Source organism: Sciurus carolinensis, chromosome 6 (assembly GCF_902686445.1).
Source record: "Sciurus carolinensis chromosome 6, mSciCar1.2, whole genome shotgun sequence".
NCBI classification, from domain to species: domain Eukaryota; kingdom Metazoa; phylum Chordata; class Mammalia; order Rodentia; family Sciuridae; genus Sciurus; species Sciurus carolinensis.
The window spans coordinates 51,934,671-51,955,271 of record NC_062218.1 but is presented as its reverse complement, the minus strand read 5'-3'; the positions used below and the strand labels follow the sequence as shown (position 1 = coordinate 51,955,271).

The 20,601-nt window shown below is 37.4% G+C and overlaps 1 pseudogene; it reads right to left on the bottom strand.

Annotated features, from left to right (window-relative positions):
• Positions 1-685: 685 nt before the first annotated feature.
• LOC124986313 (non-histone chromosomal protein HMG-14-like) lies at positions 686-18,900 on the bottom strand (annotated as a pseudogene).
• Positions 18,901-20,601: the final 1,701 nt, after the last annotated feature.

The following is a 20,601-nucleotide window of genomic DNA, read 5'->3' as shown; positions in this document are numbered from 1 at the left end:
CACAACTGCTGCAGGTCAGTGAAGTTATTCACTGTCAGGATGGTAGTGATGTTCTGGGTCATCCTAATCCCAGAGTTCCTGCGATGCCATTGAAGATTCCTGCCTCCTTTGATTCAGATGGGATTCTTTATTTTGTTCTATTTTGTTGTACATGACATTTACACATGTACATTTATACATTTTGATAGATCCTACATAAATGGAGTATAATCTCTCATTTTTCTGATTATACACATTGTAGGATCACATCAGTCATGCAATCATATATGTACATGAGATAATAATGTCTGTTTCACTCTACTATCATTCCTACTCAGATGGGATTTTTGGGCTTTGGTCTTGAAGCTTCTTCATAGGTTGTGTCAGCTGAACCCTAATTTTCTAATAGTTATCTTTTTCCTGTTTAAGATTGCCAGCATCCAGCTTATAGTGGAGAATCCCGCTTGGTGCAATGTCATTTTTAAGAACTCAGAAGTAGTTATACTATCAATTCATTCTTCTGGAGAATAAAATATGATGTTGACATCTCATGAAGATATTCTAGGAAATCTTCACTCTGATAAATATGGCAACTTAACTTAAGTGGTCATTTTTCTCAGTGGTTTTTGAAAGAAAATTATAGGATTCTGAAGAATCAAGGAGGGATGTGGCCTGATTCATGACTTCTTATCCACTGTCCTATCCATCATGGACCATCTGATGGTCTGCCATCCTCCATCCTTGTAGAATAAAGGTGTCTGATAGCAAATGATGAAGAACTACTTCCCAGTCTTTCAAAGTCCTTATTCCACGGGAAAAAGGGGGAAAAGTCACTGAAGATGAGAGGAGAGTCATATGTCTAGGGATTGTAAAATAAAATGACAGTATCAATGTCTTAGCATTTATTTTATGTTAATATCAAAGTATAAATATAAACATTGGCATTTTATGTTAATAGCTTCTAGAATTAATACTCTAAAAATCAGTGACAACAGAAACATAAATAAAATGTTATAAAAAATAAAAATATAAGAAATGTGAAATTTAAATATTTATTAGTAGATGGGCTATGAACAATATTATCAGATGAAATTTTGAAAAAATAAAATCATTCCAAAAATTAGACAGTACCAAAAATGAAAAATTTCCTTATTTAATCATAAAAATTAGAATACATTTATGAAATGATTCCTTTGTTTATGAATATATTATTTGATAGATATATGTAAAATATCTATTCTAATTTACAATAGAATATATTCCTTGACTTTTTGAAAAAATGTGATCTTAAACAACAAAGTTCATAAGTTGTTTCATTATTTACTGAAGAATTTATTTTCTTGTGTTTTCCCAGCTGCATAAGCATTTCTTTCACTCTGCAAGTAGTAAAAGATTAAAGGGAATTACAAAACTAGTGTCAGAAATGACATTTTTGTCTTCAAATAATTCCATCTTTCTGATGATTTGGAGATCTTTTTAGATGACTTTTTTGGGAACTACAAAGTTTTTATTAAAATCAAGTAGTATTTTTTTTCTCCCCAAAGAATTATCTCCTATCTGTATTCAACCTCATTGTTGTTTTGTTTTATCATGTACAGATAGATTCTCATGCAGTTACCCATATCATTTTCAATAAAGCCATGGTCATAGTCTACTTGCGGAGGAATCTTTGAACTACAGTAAGAATTATTCTTTCAATAGAAGCTGTGCTCTGTGGATTGCTTTCAACTCTTCCTCCTTAAAGATTAAGGAGGTTATGGAAGAACACTTTTAAAAATGTAACTTCAATTTGAATCTTCGTGAAGCATATAACTGGGTACATATTAGAATATAAATACAGGTCTTTAAAAGGCTGAAATAATGGCATCACACCAAGAGATGTATGGTATTTCAGGAGATAAAAATGGTATGGGATGCTAGAATAACAAAAATGTGTATTATGATCACTAAGAAGTACTGACTGGGCATCTCATTGGGCTATGGATAGAAGAGTTAACACCAGGGCCATAACATCATGTCTCCAGGAGGGACATAAAGACCTACTCATATATTCCTAGGAAACTAGTCCTAACCCATAAAGGGAATCAAACCAGCTGGATAATGCCCTAATCAAGAAATAGCAGTTCAATGGGAATAGGAAAGTGTTTGAAGATAGAAAGCACATGGTAAGGGTTTGCATTTCATATTCACCAAGGGGAGCATAAAAATAAACAATTACCATACCACTCAGTGGAGAAGCATTGATGCCTAGGATACAGCACAGAGCTTATGAATCAATTGGCATTTTCAGAAATTTTTGTCACTCAAGTTTCACACAATTATTTTAATATGGTATAACAATACCTAGAAGGATTTCTTTTTCATCTAGGAAAGAATTTTTTGAGATGTCCTTGAATCTCATACTATGGAATTCAAATTATATTCCTCTTGCTATGTGGTTGTTGGGAGGGTAAGGATGAAATGTACCTTGTAAATTGTTTTACTATCTCAATGAGATTTTTTTTGCCATAGTTCTTTTTTTTTTGTTTGTTTGTTTTTGGTTTTTTACATTTAAAAAAAAATTTTATTTTTGAATTTTGGAAGCTGGCAATTACCATCATATGAACAAAACTGGAACAAATTGTAACTGAAGACCTATCAATATTTCTTTTGTTTTTTATTGTAAACAAATGGGATACATGTTGTTTCTCCATTTGTAAATGGAAGCAAGGCATACCATTTGTGTAATCATAAATTTACATAGGGTAATGTTGTTTGATTCATTCTGTTATTTTTTCCCTCCCCCCCACCCCTCCTACCCCTCTTTTCCCTCTATACAGTCCTTCCTTCCTCCATTCTTACCACACTCCTTATCCCTAACTCTAACACTAACCCCTCTCACCCCCCATTATATGTCCTCATCTGTTTATCAGTGAGATCAATCGTCCTTTAGTTTTTTGAGATTGGCTTATCTCACTTAGCATGATATTATCCAATTTCATCCATTTGCCTGCAAATGCCATAATTTTATCATTCTTCATGGTGGAGTCATATTCCATTGTATATATATGCCAGTTTCTTTATCCATTCATCAACTGAAGGGCATCTAGTTTGGTTGCACAATCTGGCTATGGTGAATTGAGCATCAATGAACATTGATGTGGCTGTATCTCTGTAGTATGCTGATTTTAAGTCCTTTGGGTATAGGCCAAGGAGTGGGATAACTGGGTCAAATGGTGGTTCCATTCCAAGCTTTCTGAGGAATGTCCATACTGCTTTCCAGAGTGACTGCACTAATTTGCAACCCCACCAGCAATGTATGAGTGTACCTTTTTCCCCACATCCTCGCCAACACCTATTGTTGCTTGTGTTCTTGATAATTGCCATTCTAATTGGGGTGAGATGAAATCTTATGGTAGTTTTGATTTGCATTTCTCTTCATAGTTCTTATATAAATGCATTCTCAGAATTATATCCCATCCCTCCATTCTCTTCTTTCTTTTGAAATATCAATAGGGCCATGGGGCTATCCAGGATGGCGGACTAGAGGGTGACTGCATCTCCAGTCGCTCCAGAACCAAGGATTCAAGAAGGGGAGGCATTGAGAGACTCGGACTAAAATAGAGCCACGGGATGAGTCTCCCCCACTGGGTGAAGCTCGGCCTGGGCGGCAGGCCCAGATAGGGGTGGTTTATCAGAGCAGGGTAGAGCAGCTAGAGTCTTCCCCAGGTAACCCTGCTCACTCTGGCGGTGGGCTCCTCCCGCATGGCCAACTTCTTGGAGCTGGCCACCCAAGGAGAACCTTTCTGCACAGAAACAGCTCCAAGTCCCGCCAGCAGCGAGCTCTGGCCCGCAGGCAGCTTCAGGGATCAGGACATGGCAGCCAGGGACTTCCCCAAGAAGCCCTGCTCCCTCCAGCAGCAGGCTTCTTTCACGTCTAGCTTCTCGAAGCAGACCGCCCAGTGAGAGCCTTTCCGCACAGAGCCAGCTCCAAGCCCTGGAACCAGTAGCGGGCTAGGGGCAGCTTTCTTCAGAAGCACTGCATTATCAAGTTACTCCAAGACTTCAGGCTACTGAAGGCTGGGAGATGATACACTGGAAATCTACTGGGACACTATAAGCCAATAGAGGAAATCTGCAATATCTCAGAGTCCCACTGACACTGGACCAATATGAGAAAACAAGAGAAGAAAATGTCACAAACAAACCTAGATACTATATTAATAAAACCCAATGATAGCACAGCAGAAGAAATGTAAGAAAGGGAGCTCAGAATGTACATAATTAAAACAATCAGGGAAGCAAACGAGGAGATGAAAGAGCAAATGAAGGCATTGAAGGAGGAGATGAAAGAGCAAATGCAGGCATTAAATGATCACACCAATCAACAGTTAAAAGACCAAATATGGGAAGCAAGAGATCATTTCAATAAAGAGTTAGAGATACTGAAAAAAAAAACAAACAAACAGAAATCCTTGAAATGAAGGAAACAATAAACCAAGTTAAAAACTCCATAGAAAGCATAACCAATAGGATAGAACACCTGGAAGACAGAACCTCAGACATTGAAGACAAAATATTTAATCTTGAAAACAAAGTTGACCAAACAGAGAAGATGGTAAGAAATGAACAGAATCTACAAGAATTATGGGATATCATGAAAAGGCCAAATTTAAGAATTATTGGGATTGAGGAAGGCTTAGAGAAACAAACCAAAGGAATGAACAATCTATTCAATGAAATAATATCAAAAAATTTCCCAAATCTGAAGAATGAAATGGAAAATCAAGTATAAGAGGCTTATAGGACTCTAAATATACAAAATTACAACAGACCCACACCAAGGCACATTATTATGAAAATACCTAACATACAAAATAAAGACAGAATTTTAAAGGCCGCGAGAGAAAAGAATCAAATTACATTCAGGGGGAAACCAATAAGAATATCAGCAGATTTTTCAATCCAGACCCTAAAAGCTAGAAGGGCCTGGAACAACATTTACCAAGCCCTGAAAGAAGACGGATGCAAACCAAGAATCTGATACCCAGCAAAACTTACTTTCAGATTTGACAATGAAATAAAATCCTTCCATGGTAAACAAAAGCTAAAGGAATTTAAAAAAAGAAAGCCGGCATTACAGAACATTCTCACCAAAATATTCCATGTGGAAGAGATGAAAAACAACGATGCAAATCAGCAATGGGAGGAACTAGCCTAAAGGAATAGCCAAATAAAGGAGAAACCAAATCATGTCAAAAAACAAAAATGAGGCAAATGACTGGGAATACAAATCATATCACAATAATAACCCTTAATGTTAATGGCCTGAACTCATCAATCAAAAGACATAGACTGGCAGATTGGACTAAAAGAAAAATCCAACAATATGCTGCCTGCAAGGGACTCATCTCATAGAAAGAGATACCCATAGACTAAAGGTGAAAGGATGGGAAAAAACATACCATGCACACGGACACAGCAAAAAAGCTGGAGTATCCATCCTCATTTCAGGTAATGTGGACTTCAAGCCAAAACTACTCAGAAGGGATAAAGAAGGACATTACATATTGCTTAAGGGAAGCATAAATCAGCAAGACATAACAATCATAAATATCTATGCCCCGAACATTGGCTCATCCATGTACGTCAAACAAATCCTTCTCAATTCCAGAAATCAAATAGACCACAACACAATAATACTAGGCGATTATAACACACCTCTCTCACCACTGGATAGATCGTCCAAACAAAAATTGAATAAAGAAAGCATAGATCTCAATAAAACAATCAACAATTTAGACTTAACCACATATATAGAATATACCATCCAACAAAGAACGAATACACTTTCTTCTCAGCAGCACATGGTTCCTTCTCTAAAATAGACCATATTTTATGCCACAAAGCTACTGTTAGCAAATACAAGAAGATAGAGATACTACCTTGTACTCTATCAGATCATAATGGATTGAAATTAGAAATAAACGACAGAATAAAAAACAGAAACCTCTTCAATACCTGGAGATTAAATAATATGCTATTATATGATGAATGGATAACGGAAGACATCAGGAGGGAAATAAAAACATTCTTAGAAGTAAACGAGAACAAAGACACATCATATCAAAATCTCTGGGACACTATGAAAGCAGTACTTAGAGGAAGATTTATTTCATGGGGTGCATTCAACAAAAGAAGTAGAAATCAACAAATAAACGACTTAACACTATAGCTCAAAGCCCTAGAAAAAGAAGAACAGACCAACACCAAAAGTAGTAGAAGACAGGAAATAGTTAAAATCAGAGCTGAAATTAATGAAATTGAAACAAAAGAAGCAATCGGAAAAATTAACAAAATAAATAGTTAGTTCTTTGAAAAAATAAATAAAATTGATAAACCCTTTGCCACACTAACAAAGAGAAAGAGGGAGAAAACTCAAATTACTAAAATTCGGAATGAACAAGGAAATATCACAACAGACACGACTGAAATACAAAACATAATTAGAAGCTATTTTGAAAATCTATACTCCAACAAAACAGAAAACCTCAAAGACATCAACAAATTCTAGAGACATATGAATTACCTAAACTGAACGAGGAGGACATACACAACTTAAATAAACCAATTTCAAGCAATGAAATAGAAGAGGTCATCAAAAGCCTACCAACAAAGAAAAGTCTGGGACCAGATGGGTTCTCAGCCGAGTTCTACAAAACCTTTAAAGAAGAGCTCATTCCAATACTCCTCAAAGTATTCCATGAAATAGAAGAGGAGGGAACCCTCCCAAACTCATTCTATGAAGCCAATATCACCCTGATACCTAAACCAGACAGAGACACATCGAGGAAAGAAAATTTCAAACCAATTTCCTTAATGAACATCGACACAAAAATTCTCAACAAAATTTTAGCAAATTGCATACAAAAATATATGTAAAAGATATGCACCATGATCAAGTGGATTTATCCCAGGGATGCAAGGTTAGTTCAACATCCGGAAATCAATCAATGTCATTCACCATATCAACAGACTTAAAGTTAAGAATCACATGATTATTTCAATAGATGCAGAAAAAGCATTTGATAAAATACAGCATCCCTTCATGCTCAAAACACTAGAAAAACTTGGGGTAGTGGGAACATTCCTTAACATTATAAAGGCCATCTCTGCTAAGCCCATGGCCAATATCATTCTAAATGGTGAAAAACTGAAAGCGTTCCCCCTAAAAACTGGAACAAGGCAGGGATGCCCTCTTTCACCACTTCTATTCAACATCGTCCTTGAGACTCTAGCCAGAGCAATTAGACAAACCAAAGAAATTAAAGGGATACGAATTGGAAAAGAAGAACTCAAACTATCCCTGTTCGCTGATGACATGATTATATATTTAGAGGAACCTGGAAATTCCACCAGAAAACTTTTAGAACTCATAAGTGAATTCAGTAAAGTAGCAGGTTACAAGATCAATGCTCTTAAATCCAATGCATTTTTATACATAAGTGATGAATCTTCAGAAAGAGAAATTAGGAAAACTACCCCATTCATAATAGCATCAAAAAAATAAAATACTTGGGAATCAATCTCACAAAAGAGGTGAAAGACCTCTACAATGAGAACTACAGAACACTAAAGAAAGAAATTCAAGAAAACCTTAGAAGATGGAAAGATCTCCCATGTTCCTGGATAGGCAGAATTAATATTGTCAAAATGGCCATACTACCTAAAGTGCTATACAGATTCAATGCAATTCCAATTAAAATCCCAATGATGTGCCTTACAGAAATAGAGCAAGCAATTATGAAATTCATCTGGAAGAATAAAAAACCCAGAATAGCTAAAGCAATCCTCAGTAGAAAGAGCGAAGCAGGGGTTATCGCAATACCAGATCTACAACTCTCTTACAAAGCAGTAGTAAAAAAAATGGCATGGTATTGGTACCAAAATAGACAGGTAGATCAATGGTACAGAATAGAGGACATGGACACAAACCCAAATAAGAGCAATTTTCTCATACTAGACAAAGGTTCCAACAATATGCAATGGAGAAAAGATAGCCTCTTCAACAAATGGTGCTGGGAAAACTGGAAAACCATATGCAACAGAATTAAATCAAACCCCTATCTCTCACCCTGCACAAAACTCAACTCAAAATGGATCAAGGACCTCGGAATCAGACCAGAGACCTTGCATCTTAGAGAAGAAAAAGTAGGTCCAAATCTTCAACTTGTTGGCTTAGGATCAGACTTCCTTAACAGGACTCCCATAGCACAAGAAATAAGAGCAAGAATCAAAAACTGGGATAGATTCAAACTAAAAAGCTTTCTCTAGCAAAGGAAACTATCAGTAATGTGAAGAGAGAGCCTACAGAGTAGGAGAATATCTTTGCCACTCATACTTCAGATAGAGCGCTTATTTCCAGAATCTATAAAGAACTCAAAAAACTCTACACCAAGAATACAAATAATCCAATCAACAAATGGTCTAAGGAAATGAACAGACACTTCACAGAAGAAGATGTACAAGCATCAACTGATATATGAAAAAATGTTCAACATCTCAAGTAAGAATAGAAATGCAAATCAAAACTACCCTAAGATTCCATCTCACCCCAATTAGAATAGCGATTATGAAGAACACAAGCAACAATAGGAGTTGGCGAGGATGTGGGGAAAAAGGTACACTCATACATTGCTGATGGGGTTGCAATTTAGTGCAGCCACTCTGGAAAGCAGTATGGAGACTCCTCAGAAAGCTTGGAATGGAACCACCATTTGACCCAGCTATCCCACTCCTTGGCCTATACCCAAAGGACTTAAAATCAGTATACTACAGAGATACAGCCACATCAATGTTCATTGCTGCTCAATTCACCATAGCCAGATTGTGGAACTAACCTAGATGCCCTTCAGTTGATGAATGGATAAAGAAACTGTGGCATATATATACAATGGAATATTATTCCACCATGAAGAATGATAAAATTATGGCATTTGCAGGCAAATGGATGAAATTGGATAATATCATGCTAAGTGAGATAAGCCAATCTCAAAAAATCAAAGGACGAATGATCTTGCTGATAAGTGGATGAGGATATATAATGGGGGTTGGGAGGGGTTAGTGTTAGTGTTAGGGTTAGGTTTAGGGTTAGGGATTAGGAGGGTGGTAAGGAGGGAGGAAGGAAGGACTGTATAGAGGGAAAAGAGGGGTGGGAGGGGTCGGGGGGAGGGAAAATAATAACAGAATGGGTCAAACAACATTACCATACGTAAATTTATGATTACACAAATGGTATGCCTTGTCTCCATGTACAAATAGAGAAACAACATGTATCCCATTTGTTTACAATAAAAAAAAGAAATATCGATAGGTCTTCAGTTACAATTTGTTCCAGTTTTGTTCATATGATGGTAATTGCCAGCTTCCAAAATTCAATGATATTTAGCTTTCCTTCATCGTGTCAGATAACTTATCAGTTCACAATGGTCTACTGATTGTTATCCTTTCTTCCCTTGACTATTGCTTGGATGTGACTGGAGCTACTGATAAACTCGATTTTAATATCCAGGATGATATTGCACTTTGGAACTTTTACAGTCTCTCATCCATGTTTACATTTTTTGTATATTGTTATCCATTTATTTTTCTTGTGTTTTGTCACCCAAGTATTTATTAGAAAACAAAATAATGGGAGAACTTGAGACCACGGTAGTGTATGCAAATGCATCAGCTGAGGGAAGCATAAGATAATGTTTCAAGAGCAGAAAGCACTGGTTAATATTTGCTTCACTGTGCTGTCTCACTGGCAATGCAGTTTTAACATGAGCTGATGTTTCACCTCTGGGAGATATGAATTCAGGACTCTCAAATTTAGGGGATGTCTGAGGAATAAATGGAACCAGAAAGAACCCTGGTTTCTCATCATTCCTTCATGGACTCATGTATACTCCCAGCTCCCATGAGTATGACATGGTAACTCTGTAGCTCTGTTTAGAAGCGTCTGGGTGGTCCTGGATTATCTGTCCTAGAGGCCCCTCTCTTCCTCACTACTCTCACAGTGTCTCCGTGGATATCCTGCTGAAAATGCATCTCATTCCTCACCCAGTGATCTGGAAGGAAGAAGAGAGGCTGTTTGAATTCATGGATGCAGTTCTTAGACATGAAGACTGGTGAATACCTCGTGGTGCTCTGGTAGCACTGGGTACACATGCTGTCACTTTAGCTTCATCTTGAGCTCACAGTATCTCCCTGACCCAGAGGTGCTTAGGCTCAAGGCCCGCATCCTCCAGCTCCTCCTCAGATTCTGATGACCACTCTCTCTTCTTCTGGCCAGAGCACTGAAGTGAAAGCCCAAGTTCTACCCTTTATGTGGAGTCAGAAAACTTGGACAGATCCATTTCCAGCTTCTCTGAATCTGATGACTGCTTCTCTTTCTGCTCCAGGACAGAGGACTGGGTCTGAAGACTGGGATCTAATCTCTCAGTCAAGTCAGAAAACTGACAAATCCACTTCCACTTCCTTCTCAGAATCACATGACTACTCCTCTTTTCTTTTTGTCACAGAGGACAGTGTGAGGCTGGGCGTTCTACCTTCTGGGTCAAGTCAGAAAACACTGATGAATTCCACCTCCACTTCTGAATCTGAAAACTGCACCTCTTTTCTGAACAGAAGACTTAGTCTGAATCCTGGGTTCTATACTCTGGTTCGAGTCAGAAAACTCTGGCAGATTCACATTCATCTTCTTTGAATCCAATGATCACCCATGTTCCTCTTCTGCCTGAATGACTGGAGCGGAAGGCTGGGGATGAGTAAAGAAACCAGAGAAAAGGTGCTTTGTTCAGTATTCAGCCGTTTACCATCTAAGCCCAGTCCACCACCAGAAAGCCCAGACCACTTCAGCTCTTGCTTTCTCCTCAGCCATTGTTCTATCTTTTGCCTTTGCTGATATTCATCTGCCCCAGATTCTCCTTTCCATAGTCCCATCTCCCTGTTTTTAAAAAACTTATCCTCATTATGCAAACTTTCTCCTTTGGGGAGAGTGACCCTGCTTACATCCTCTCTGTCCCTTTCCTCTGTTTGGATCATATCTCCAAACCCAGTTCCTCTCTCTACAGACTGTCCTTCTGTGTGGACTTCCTTGTCCTACATCCTGTCTTCTCCTTCTCCCAAACTGGGCTTCCTTAGTCCACCTTTCCTGGCTTCTCCACCCTTGTTCCATGCAATTCACTGTCTCAAATCTCTTCCCACTCCAGCTTCCTCATCTGATGGTCTTGGGAGTTTGTCGTCTACTACTATCTCCAGGCAGGGTGCTAGGCTGGGAATCCTGGTCCTCAGAATGGATGCACAGTTGATAAGTGGTCATGAGTTCTCCCAAACTTGCTTCTCTTCCACAAAACCTAGGCTCGGATCTGTGCAAACCCTCTGGAATCTGGTTGAACCTGAGCCCTTTTGTATCTCTCCACACAGGGGAGAACTCTGCAGTGATCAGTCCTGAGGAGAAACTTGCCCACTGTGCTGCCACAGGACCCTGGAGTCTGCCCTTTCCTCTCTGCACGTTCCCATGTCAGAGCTCAGTCTGGCACAAGAGGGAGAAGAATGTCAAGGAAATTTAGGAAGAGCAGAGATGATAAGTCCTCTCAAGAGGAAGATAATAAGTATACACAAAAGACGAGGCACACTGAATTGTCAGCTGAAGAACTTAAATGAAAACCCCTGGTTTTCAAAGCTGTTCTGCTAAATATCACTGGCCTTTACTGTCTTCAGGAATCTGTCCTGAGGACACATCCTAAGGCATCCTTGAGTCTGGGAGACAGTTTGATGACCTAAAATGCAAAACTGCATGTGTTCACACACTCTTCACATGGTGTCTACAATTTTGGGAGTTTATAGATTAAAAGTCTGCCTCTCAATTCTCATTAATCTCACTTACTTGGCAAATTTGGGATTCCCAGTATTGCTCTTGACCTATATATTTCACTACCACTTATGTACCTTAAAGAAAAATTTCACATGTAGAAAAAAAAAAATATGCTACAATTCCAGACATTGTTTTCTCCTGAGAAGGGGGAAGTACATTGGATACGATGTGGTACCTGATGGAAGTGGGAAGTTGCTCACAAACCTCCTAACTTAGGCCTCTGTTTCCACCTTTGTAACTGAGTCATGCTTTGTCTCTGTCACCAAATGTTGTGAATAAATATATATTCAAAACAAACAAAAAAAAAACATGAGCTGTACTGCTCAATCTTGTAATGGATTTACAAATGTAAATATGAAAATATTTGAGACAAATCACATTCTATTAAAATTAGCACTGTACAGGCACCTGACTGATCCATGCCACCCGTGAGTGCTCAAATAAATCTCTAATTTCTCTTCAGAAGGAATTTTTGAAATATAAGATTCTGTGGCAAAAAAGCATTGATTGTCTCTGTTTTGATTTTAGCCTAGATTTACCTTTTTCTGTCCTGCTAAATGTCTCATGGCTTTTTTTTTTTTTTTGGTTCAAGCTATTGGTGGTAGCAATGGGCCACCTCAGCAAATACTCTCTGATCACGTGTTCTATGTGAGGCAATATTCTAGGTTTTGAACATGATGACTTCTGAAAGAAGGAATAATTCCCAGATTTGGTCCACATTGTAAACAGAACCTTCTGTTCAGTTGGGACCTGGAAACTTATGCTTCCCGATAAAGCTAAGGATTTTGCTGGTTAGCTCATTAATAAGTAGCCCATTGTCCTCTGAAAAAGGAAAAACTTATAGTGCCAATACATGGATCAAGTGGAACAGATTTTTAAAAAGATGTCATAGTCTCACTTGGAATAGAGCAAACTGAACCCACGTAGCTTTAAAATGTCCCCCAGAATGCCTAAAATCTGACAAACAAAAGAACACTTATTCCTTAGCCGTCTGTTAAGACATTAAAAAAAGGCTTGCCAAATGAAAAGCAGCATATGCACACATGACACATCAAACTCTGGTGGAACCTGTGCTCGGCTTGACAGGAAGCAGCACCAGCCCGGTCTTGATGCCTGTGTTGTCTGGTTTGTGGTTTCTGAGTGTCACAACAGAAGGGAAATCTTCAAATAGCAAAACCTTGTTAAGGACATTTTCAGCTTTTCCGGGTCATAGTGTAACATAATGCTTGAAATGACACCTTTTTTTGTTTAAAAAAAAAAGTGAATTCTTTACTTTTGGTCTTATAATAATGTTTTGTACCTTATAAAGAAGCACTATATTTACAGTAGTAGTACAATATCAAATGGAAATTAAGTTTCAAAGACAGGAATTATAAGGTATGATATTTACATTTGTTACTTGTCCTACCCCAAATGGCTCTTTTTAGCTTGTTCTGTTTGAATTTACCTGTGAATATGCCTAAATTGTGGGGAAGGGATATCAAAGAGAAATGTAATTTAAAATAAGTGATAGGGGCTGGGGTTGTAGCTCAGGGGTGGAGTGCTTGCCTAGCACCTGCGAGGCACTGGGTTCCATCCTCAGCACCACATACAAATAAATAAATATAAAATAATCTGATAAAAATGTGTCTGTATGTGGGGGTTGGTTTCAGGGATACTGCTTTTGTCCATTTAAATTTGCAGTTTTTCCAGTTTTAACATATTCTTTAGTCTGAGATACCCAGGAATGAATATTACACCCTAATTGCTTCTTTCACAAGATAACAGTTGCAGATCATATTACAAAAGCTGTTTACTCAGGGTCTCTCTGTTCAATTGCTGAATCATCTGTATCTTGTACCTTTTTTGGTATTTTCACTGTTCATTAACACCTGCATCAGGGAGGAAGTGGAAAGTGCAAAAGTATGAGATAAAATTCTCTTGGTTTTCTTTCTTATTGATAGCCTTGGCAAGAGATTTGGAAAAGGCTGTAATTAGCGTCTGACCACCATCTTGTCCACAGGAATGGACAAGGGATCTTCTCTGTGAATGGGACCAAGGCAGAAGAAAGAACTCAGAGAGGGAAAGCAGTGGGGAGCTGTATGTCACCAGCACCCAGCCTAACTGCGGGTATGTAGCTGGACTGTTTGTGCAGCGCTCCTTTGAAGGCATCCCTCACCATCTCTTTTTACACCGAAAATTCTCTGCCTGCTGACTGATGATGCTTTCAAAAACTTAAAGAATTTCATTTCATAACCAGAAATAAGGCTTAAACATAAGTCTATCTTGGGAATAATAACGATGACATGAACACAGATCAAAGTGTAGATTGTAATACCAGGATTCCTTCCTTAGGGGAGATATTAAAAAAAAAGGAGTGTCTTTAGAATAAAAGAAGAAAAACAACAAAAAAATGCAGTATATTAAGGAATGAGGCAGTACTCTCACACCAAATCTGGAAAGTCAAGGGACAGATAGGAAAGAGTCAGCAGGCACAAAGAACTGTATTCACAATCTGCTCAGGGCTAGTCATCCTCATCAGCTTTAGGTAATCTAGAAACAAAAGGACTTTCCCCACAGTTCTGATTGTCAAAATGTTTGATATATATTTCCAGCATAAATTCCAGGTATATATTAGATGAGTTGATTTTTTTTCTTAAGTCTGTTCATTTTACCTGCCTAGTTTGAAAATAAACTCATAAAATGTCTTCTCTTTAAAAAGTCTTATTATCAAGCAGAAGTGTTTGTTTCCCTATTGTTGTCTCATGAGAACATTGTTTGCCTGTATCCCACTTATTATAGAGATTGGAGGCAGAATTGCATCATGGATAAGGACATAAACTTTAGAAATAGACACTTTTGATTACTGACTTTGCCATCTCTATGTTGTGTGACTTTGGACATGTTACTTCTTTCTCCCTCAGTTTTCTTGTCTACAAACTGGTGCTAGCAATCCTGCATCATTAATTTAAGAGGATTAAATGAGACTTATCCATAAAGTGCTTGGCATCAGGTTTGTCATATTTTAAACTCTTAGGAATGACAGAATGAATGGTAGAGCCTGACTGATAGTGATAATACTGATGTGTTGAGATAAAAAGTTTTTATTTAACCCAGGAAGCATAAGATCCTTAGATTAAAGAACTATGCATTGTTTATTTTTGGTGTGGTTGGAATAGAGTATCAAATTGCCCTTAGTACACAAATGTACATTTAATCAATTTAGTAGAAAACATTAGAATATTGAATTAATTGAGGATAATTAAGGTGGTAAAAAATGATAGTCATAAAATATTCACAAATACCATGTGCCTGGATTATTTTGAAATATAAGATAATTTGAGTTGCTAATAAAGTATTACCAAAATAAGTCTTTTGAATATCTGATTTCTTGATAACAAAGATTGAATTTTCCAGATTAATTGACATGATGCAGCATTTCTGAAGTGTTTCAAAGGAAAAGGTTCATCTTGTAGTTTCAAAGTTTCTTTTCATATTTTATGTATATATGCCTTTTGTGTCAAAACCTTTATTTTTATTTTATAACTGAAGGGGATTTGGTGAATTTATTTAATAGGAGCAAAAAAGATCTGGGAATGTTTGTGTTAAATAATAGAAGATTATGGGGAGGAAGGAGTATCAGTCCAAATAAATTTATAATGGTGTTTTAGAGTTATAATGTGTGTTTTAGTCAGGATTGTTTTGACTACAGGGGACAGTAGATGCTGCAACTCAAGAAAATTAAAGAAAAAAAAAGGAATGCATAAATTTATATAACTGAAAAAAGCAGGAAGTAGATCTGCATTCATACTTGGCTCCATATTTGAGGACCCAGATATTCTTTCTGTTCTTTCTTTGTATATGTCGGCCCCATATCCTGATAGGTTCTTGCTTCTTATCAGCAAAATGGTAGCCAGAGAACCTTTACTTCCTAGTCAGCTGAAACAGAGAGTGTTTTTTATCATTCAACAATTCAGAGCAAAAGTTCTAACCTGAATTGAGTTTGTGTTCTTTCTTGAATTAATAACTGTGCTTCTCTAAGTTCTATGAATCCATGTTTGAATCTTAGGCCCATCCTGGGAGATGGTAGCAATCAATAAAACTAGATCCAAATGTACTGAAATTTGGTTAGGGGTGGTTTTTCATGGAAATACCCAAGTTCTATATTCTGAGGAAAAGAAGAAGAATGGCTAACTACTATAACTTGGAAAATAGAACCCTTGATTTCCATATTACTTTATGGGGAAGAAAGGAATCAATTGGAAGAAATAGTTGAAAGTCTGATTTCAGTTTAGCAAAATGAAGAATCTGGTATTCAGAACTCACGAAGAACTAGCCCACCTCGAAAGTTGGAGTATCACCTTTGAAACTTCTTTTTTTTTTTTTGCAGTGCTGGGGATCGAACCCAGGGCTTTGTGTTTACAAGGCAAGCACTCTACCAACTGAGCTATCTTCCCAGCCTGAAACTTTTCTATATGTTCAGTCTTGGTGATCAATTGTGACAGATGGAAGTCTATGATTTTTAAGACCTATTTTTAGTCTATAGGTTGTTCCTTGACTTCTTTCTTCAAGTTTGGATGAGACTGTATGATAAATGCTTTTGAGGATAGATATATAAAACATTATTATCTAGGGACTTGCGTAATGAAAGCACAGGAGGTTTCAGGGGAAGAACCTTCCTTGGAGGCAACTTGCTTCATTAAGAATTCAGATAAAGACAATCTTGATGTTTGTCTAATGCCCCTTGTTAGTTAAGTGTCAAAATATTTCTTTGTTTCAGTTGCTTTTTGAAAAATTCCCAATTAAAGATAAAAGCATTATCTCTTTAGTCTCATAACTTTTATATAATAGAGACTATGTGATTATATAACTTACAAACTCTAAATTTTTAAAATTTTTCTGTAATCTGAATGCTTATTTAAAAATGCAGTTCTTTCCATAAAGCAGGGAAGGGGGATTCCAAAAGTGCTATTATGGTAAAAATGCGCTGCTTTTGGTCTCTAAATTGTTTTCTGTTCATGGGTATATATAAACAGGAAATGAGAAAAAGGAAGCAAAAATTACTGAGCATCAGTAACTTTTCTCACTGAATCCTCTTGGTGTCTTTAGACATAGATATAATTAAGTGCCATTAGCATACAAAAGACTTAAAGCTGATAAAAGTTTTTGTATCTTTGCCTGAGTTCAATTACTTGCCCAAATTCATGACTTTGCCCAAAGTCATACTGACAGTTGGAAGAGTCTACTTTTGAATTTGGATCTGAATTTTAAAGCTACTCTCTTTTTTTTTTTCATATTTGAGATTTTATTGGCTGTATTGAGAATCAGTACACATACATTTCACTTTGTACACAATTCTTAACACACGTACCAGAAATCTAAAAATCCTTATACTGTGATTCTTTTTCAGTTATTCCAGTGACTTTCCAGCTTTGAATTTGGAGGCAAATTTTTCTTCCTAGAATATCAAGTACCAGTATATTTGAATGCTGTTGTTATTTAGGTCCCACTAATTCAAAACTTTGTCACACACACTACATACTCAAACTTTCAATCTTTCACAGCACATTAAAAATATTAGGAAAACTAAGACTTCTGTGACCACAGATGTTACAGAGTACACATGAGTCTGACAGCAATGATCCAGTAGTGGTCTTCTTCAGGAAACAATTCTACTAAAAACACAGGAATAGAAGTAATTTAAAATATTCAAGACATTAAATGCAAGACTGTGACTCCAAACTGCCATTTAATATGCTTTGTATTGTAGGATATAAAACTAACCCCCACCTATGGAATGTTAAGCTGACACCAAGCCTTCCATATTTCAATATCCCACCATTTTCTGGTTGTACCTGTCACGAACAATAAGAGAGGAATCAAATTTGGTTCCAACAAATGGATTTTATTCATGCAATGCACATTCAACTTAACATTCCTAATAATAGCAAGTCACAAATACATTGAAGATTCACTCCCTTGTTCACCTAGAGTCCAATCCCCATGGATTTACTCAATGCAACATCTCTTAGCCAAGAAGTCAGTCAGCAAGATGGAGGGGATTCTTCTAACCATAGCCTCTCTCAGCTCCTCGGATGTCTTTGGATGTTCTCGGGTGTTGGATAAGCTGAGGGCTGGGTGGCAGTCGTCGCCACAGGAAAGGTGGTCAGTAGTCTGCCCTTGGTGACAATGGTCAATCAGCAGTTAGTGATGGAGTGGACAGCAGCCGGGGCAGTCAAGAGACAGAGCAACGTGGAATCCTCTGGTCACAGTGCTGCTGACAGTTTGCTCCAAAAGTCCAGGGGTTTAAGTAATGATTTTCAGCCCAGCATGCTCTGGTCTTCATTGATAAAGACCAGAACACGACTAGACCAGGAGCCCCCACTCAAATCATAGATAAAGGTTCATATCGGCATTGTTCAGGAATGTCATTCTGCCACACAGCAAGTATGTCACCAGGCGCCTTTATTTTAGTTTTACAAGTCTAGGCAAATACCAAATACAGCTTGTTATTACTACCTAACACACAACTATAGCAATTCCTATTATTTCCTTGTCTCATTACAGTACCCAAAAATAAACAACCAGCAAATGATTTCATTTCTAAAAGAATCATTTACACTTAAAAAATGGGATGAGGTGGGATTCCCTCCTTTTTAAAAATGTTTCTAGAACTACTAAAAAACTTGCATTTACAAAATAGTTGATAAAAATATTACCAGAAGGGACCACTGATAGGACAACTTGGCTTCTTTCTCTTCTGCTTCATCAGAGGCTGGACTCTTCTCGTTTTCAGTTTCTCCCTTTTCAGCAGGTAAGTCTTTAGTTTCTTGGTTAGTCATTTCAGCCTGTTTTTTCCCTTTGCTCCCCATTTCTCTTTTGTTTGAACTTTTTTGTCAGAAGATTTACCCTTGCCCACCGCCTTCCTGGGCTTGGCGTAGGTTGGCAGGAGCAGGCTTAGCGGACAGGCGGCAGGCGGGCCGACATCCGCTTAGGCTCCTCCCTCGCGGCTCCTGCGCCCAGCTGACTTTGCTCTTGGGCATCCTGGCCAGGCGCGTGCGGGTGCTGCGGGCCTTCTGGAGCTGCGCTGCCCGGCCGCCGCCCAAGCTCAGCTACTCCCTTTTTATCATACTATATTGCCTGTCTAAGAAAAACAGTGGAAAAATATGAACCTGTTTTCTACTGATCCCAGATAGTAGCAGGAAGTTTGTTTCCTCTTTAGTCGATATTTCTGTATGCAGTTGCATACATGGGAAGGATGGCACTACAGGGAAATAAGTACGGTAAGTACTAGTAAGGCAAGAGTAGAAACCAGAATTGAATCCATAATTCAGTTAAAGATACAGAAAACCTTGTATGCATTACACAGTTTTGGGGATAATAATAGTTTCTATAGGAATCAGCATCCACAATTATTACCTTCTATCATCTCTACTTTTTATTGAGTTGACGTGGTCAAATTCCCTTTTCCTCTGAACCTTTAAGAGTGAGCCCACTTAAAATGGCATAAGGATTAATAAAATAACTTTAAGTAAATGGCAGAAAGATCAATAGAATAGGGGGAAGGGAATGGGGGAGGGAGGAGAGGAGAGGAAGGGGAGGTAATGGGGACTGAATACAATAAAATACATTCCACACTTTTATAATTATGTCAAAATAAATCCAATTTTTATGTATAACTAAAAAGAACCAATAAAAATAAATGTATAAAAAGGAAAAACGGAAGTAGCTTGTTTTGAACTTCAGCCTTACTGTGAATTTGTCATGTCAATTTCTAATCAAAGATATTGTGGCAATTCAAAAGGAAAGTACATTGTTTACTACTGAATGTATTAGTTAATTGTAATGTTATTTCTGTTGAAGGTTAATTGCCTTTCTTTTCCACAAACAAGAATATAAAAAGGTAAAAGACTATTAGCACTCAACTATAGGCTTATATAGACTTCAGTTTAAAAAATAAGAATGGACATACATACAGTTGTGATTTCATGAAAATAAATTATTTTCTTATGTATAAAAACTTTGGTGTATGGCTACATTAAATATAGGTCTGAACTTTAAGTAGAATAATATTCCATGCCTGTATAATGATAGTAAAATGGATTCTGCAACATTTGCAGATAAATGGATGGAATTGGAGAATATCATGCTAAGTGAGATAAGCCAATCCCCAAAACCAAAGGCCAAATGTTTTCTTTGATAAGTGGATGATGATATATAATGGGGGTGGAGGAATGGGGGTGAGAGAAGAATGGAGGAACTTTAGATTACATAGAGGGAAATGAGAGGGAGATGGGTATGAAAAATAGTAGAATGAGACAGACATCACTATCCTATGTACATGTATGATTACACGAATGGTATGAATCTACATCATGCACAACCATAGAAATGAAATGATGAACCCCATTTGTGTACAATGAATCCAAATGCAGTCTGTGAAAAAAAATTACATAAAAATGGATTCTGCTATGATATATAGCTAAACAGAAGTGGATGATGATACATAACAGGGTTTGGGAGGGAGGCAAGAGTGGAGGAAGGATGGATTGTATAGGCGACAAAGAGGAGTGGGAAGGGGGTGGGGGAAGGAAAAATAACAGAATGAGACAAACATCATTACCCTATGTACATGTAGGATTACACAAATGGTGCAACTCTACTTTGTGCACAACCAGAGAAACAACAGTTGTACCTCATTTGTGTACAATGAATCAAAATGAATAAATTTAAAATTAAAAAAA